The sequence below is a fragment of the Bombus bifarius genome, unplaced genomic scaffold, assembly GCF_011952205.1.
Source record: "Bombus bifarius isolate JDL3187 unplaced genomic scaffold, Bbif_JDL3187 scf7180000009102, whole genome shotgun sequence".
Taxonomy (NCBI): Eukaryota; Metazoa; Arthropoda; class Insecta; order Hymenoptera; family Apidae; genus Bombus; species Bombus bifarius.
This window is the reverse complement of record NW_022884897.1, coordinates 20,031-24,036: the sequence shown is the minus strand read 5'-3', so window position 1 is coordinate 24,036 and position 4,006 is coordinate 20,031.

Here is a 4,006-nt window from a genome sequence, read left to right as displayed (position 1 = left end):
AGAAATTATGCTTTGACATGACAAATTGAGGTCGTAACGTTGAAATAGAAAAAAACATTCGAGTTGCAAAAGACAAACGATACTTTAACCGTTTTTCCTGATCGACTTGCGCTTTCTTGATTTTATGAAGTCGCGATTTGTCGTTGAATAAATAGACCATAGCTGAAACAAAAAATGCAACTGATGATCTATGGCCAGCAGCCGATCGCGGCTACCTCGCGTGCCGAGCTGACGCTCGCACGGTCTGCGATTACGCAATTAACATTCGCTTTAATTACCTCTCCGCAAAGCTTAACGGCTAGGCAACGGGTCCGCCCGTTGCCCCGGTCACCGGCGGCGGCTCGTTCCTCTCGCGGAACTGCCCCTTCTCGTGTTGCTTCTCGTTAGTCGGATAACACCTGGCTAGCTTCGTGCTCGTTTATTTGGATTAGCCACAATTGCACGAGGGAATAGTCAAGATGACTCTCTACCTACCTAAAAGCATAGTGGAATCGAGGCAGTGTTGCTTTAAAATGACAAGTTCCATCTTGCTCTGCTGCATTGTTTAAAAATAATTCCCTTTCTGAAATTCTTCAGAGGAAGAACCTTCTGATACACTTTTATCTACGTTTAAGCATTTATAGACCGAAATAATGAAATAAGAACAGCTGTTACTCTATTTTGACACGTGTTCCTATATTTAACGATCCGCGAGAATATGAATTTATCCTTAAAAGTATATGAATTTTCTACATATGCAAAGCAATTTTCGTTGACCAATGATTCTAATAGCAGATACGAATACATTTGCTATCCCATTTACATTGTCCGGGGACTCAGCGCAGCTGGCCATCGCTCGGCCTAACCCTATCAGAAAGCCACGGAGAATCCTCATGTCCCGGAGGACTGTCTTCAACATCCCAGTCATATCCGCGTTCCACGAGGAGAAGGATGCGCAGAGACCCGAGTAATCTCGTTCACGGTTGTAATACCGGCTGCGTTTCTACGTATTCTCGAGCCACGTCCTTATGGAGATCGGAGGCGTACGCCCTAGGAGCATTAGGGCTTGGACGTCGCCGCGGTCGATCCTAGGCGGAGGACAAGAAAGAGAGAAAAACGGGAATGGAAGGCTGGATACGAGGTGAAAATAAAAGGATCGTGAAATGGGGTGGCGGGGTAGAGAAAGGGGCACGAGAAACGCGGACGAACAGCGCGTACAACGTCGGACCAGTGGAAGAGGTGGTGGTACGTCGGGCACGGGAACGGGGAACGAGAAGAGAAGAGAGAAGAGGCCGGGAGCTATGCGTGCTCCGCCCCGCCCACGCTTTCAGAGACCCACGACTCAACTTGTCCACCTTCTTCTCAGCGTACAGCCACCCACAAGAGTGTGTCTGATGCACCGTGCCACCCTGCGCCCTGATGGAATCTGGCAGGATGCGAATCTTCTTTCTCCGCTTCGAGAGCAGAGAAAAACTTCAGAATACGGAAGATCGAGCGGAGGAGAATCTAACCCTTGGCCGCTCTTATTTCGACGAAGGGTTGAGTTTTTGGGATTCTTGCACAGGATTGTTGCGCACGAGATCGGATAAGAGTGACGTTAGGAGTAGAATCATGTGGATAGTCTGTTGGCTAGTTTGACTATCTTAAATGGAATTGAAGATACAATTAGTTCATATAGAATTACGCTATTATGTCACAAATTGGAGCCAAAATTTAAGAAATTGCAAGTATCGTTGGCGTGTTGAAGTTTATTAACGTTAGCGATGTTATCTCAAGGCAACTACAAACCGTTTCGATTCCATTAAACTTTCACGATAAAATACACATATTAAACAACCATCAGGAAGAACCGTTTCCAGAGAATGTCCATAGTTGGTGGGTTTCCGTCTCGCAGGTGGCGAGGTCCCTTTTGGTGCAGACCGTACTGGCAGGGTCCAAGAGCCGCAGGCGCCATCTTCTGGAACGCTTATCCCGGTGTATCCGTGCAAGCAGGTCTTCTCCCGTGTCTCTCTCTCGCATTACCATAGCCTGACCGACGAAGAACGGCGCGCCCTCCTCCGCGTTCGCCTTCCCCTCGGCTGGCCATTATTCTAATAATTCCTCCACGGTAGTTTTCTTTTGCCTTTTGCGGGCTATTTAGATTAATCTCGCCGGTTTCCAACTCGCTGCCGTACGCTGACTGTCCCGTTACGAACCGCCCTTGGGGTCATCGCGTGAAACGCGAAAAAACACTACCGACGCTTGCGAAACCAATTACGATGCTTCTAGCTCGAAAATTATCGCTATCTCGCGAAATACGAGCCATTTAAAGCAAATCAATTTAGATTCCGATATTTTGTTTCTAAGGAAACGATATATTCGACACAGACCGAATGTCGTCAGGAACGTGCGCGTCATTCCACCATCGTTCTTCGCGTCGAGAGTTACAATACACATTTATAAAACAAAGATCTCGAGTGAAGAACGAAGCGGTCAATCACGCAACGCCCCCGGTTCTCCAACGAAACGACAAAGGCGTACCGGAGCCGTGCAAATATCGAGACGGTTAATCGCGTCTGCGGTGAGGGTGGCTGGTGTTGGTGTTTGGAAACACTGCTGAAACATTGTGCAAACTGGAAGCGAGCAACGGGTCGAGCATTGTCTACGCGGAGACAAAACCGGCGCTCGACCTTTTCTATGGCTGAATGGACCGACGAAACGAGAGAGAAGCGAAAAGAACCGCGGCGAGAAGCCTTTGTCTTTTAATCGTCGCCAGCCCCAACACCGAAGGGGACGCCGCGTGGTCGAGGGTAGCTCGCAGTCGCCTGACAAATGGCTACCGGCTCTCTCTCTCTCTCTCTCTCTCTCTCTCTGCGTTCTCCCTTTGCACCGCCGCAATTCAGCCGATTTTCAATGCCCGGTTTTATTCGTTTCGAGAAATCGACCTGCCGTCCCTTCGATCATAGAACCGAGTCGGGACGCTCTTTCCCAGTCAGGACGATGAATTATCTTCTATCGCGTAGTCTTCTTTCGTTTAGTCTTGCGAGGGTGGGACTAACAGGGTGAGGAATTTGTTCTGGACGTTAGCTAGGGTTTTCTCCTTTGGTCTTTAATGATAGTTTGGGTGGTAGGTCCGATACGTGTGCTTCCATTATCGAGAAAAGCGTATCGTGTGCTGTGGTTTCTAGAAATTGGTTTCAAACTATTCCTGAAACTAACCCTGCGACATCGAAGGATATAACGACAAAGAGGAGAGAAAGCCGTTAATCGAAGCGGTCGACCAGTGAAGATACGAACCCTGTACCTGTGGTCGTAATAAAGTATTCCGATGCTGTTTCACGAGAACTCGCGTGTAGCATCACCAACAGGAGAAATCGTGCCACTATCCCCCGATCAAATAGGCGGTGGGTCTCGTGGATGGTTGTCACGCGGCCGCAAAACGAGTCGCCACGCCGCGCCGGGTCGGAAAACGATTTATATAGATCGTCGCCGCGGGGGTCGTATTGTCTCTAAGCGGGGTAAAGCCATGCCGCCGACCTTGCCTCCCTCCGACCCGCTTTTTCGCCCGGTACCACCCATATTCCGAGAGACGTATACGCCGATCAGCTTTCAGAATTCGTGTTGGACGCCGCGGGTGGCCGGCCCGCGATCCTAATAATTACCGCACCGGGAACGAGGTCTTCATCGTAACACACGCCGCTCTCGTTCGCCTTCACCATCTTCCGTGCTGTTCTTCCTCTTACGTCGTAGAATGGGACCACGAAGTTGCGAAATCCTTCGGTCGATTTACTTTAGAATGGTCGCGGGGGCGTGAGACGAGGATGCGTTGGAAACACAGGCGGTTGGTTGACTTTGATTTACAAAGATATTCTGTAATACGTGTTAATTAATAACGTTATGCAAAGCGCACAAGACCAAGAAGTCATGTCCGTTGTTAATTCCTATTAAGAGATAGTTCGAAGAAGAAAGAATGGACTTTAAGAAAATCGATTGAACTTTTATACATCTGCGCAGAATCTCAAAAAATAATACTCCCAACTCCTCGTAA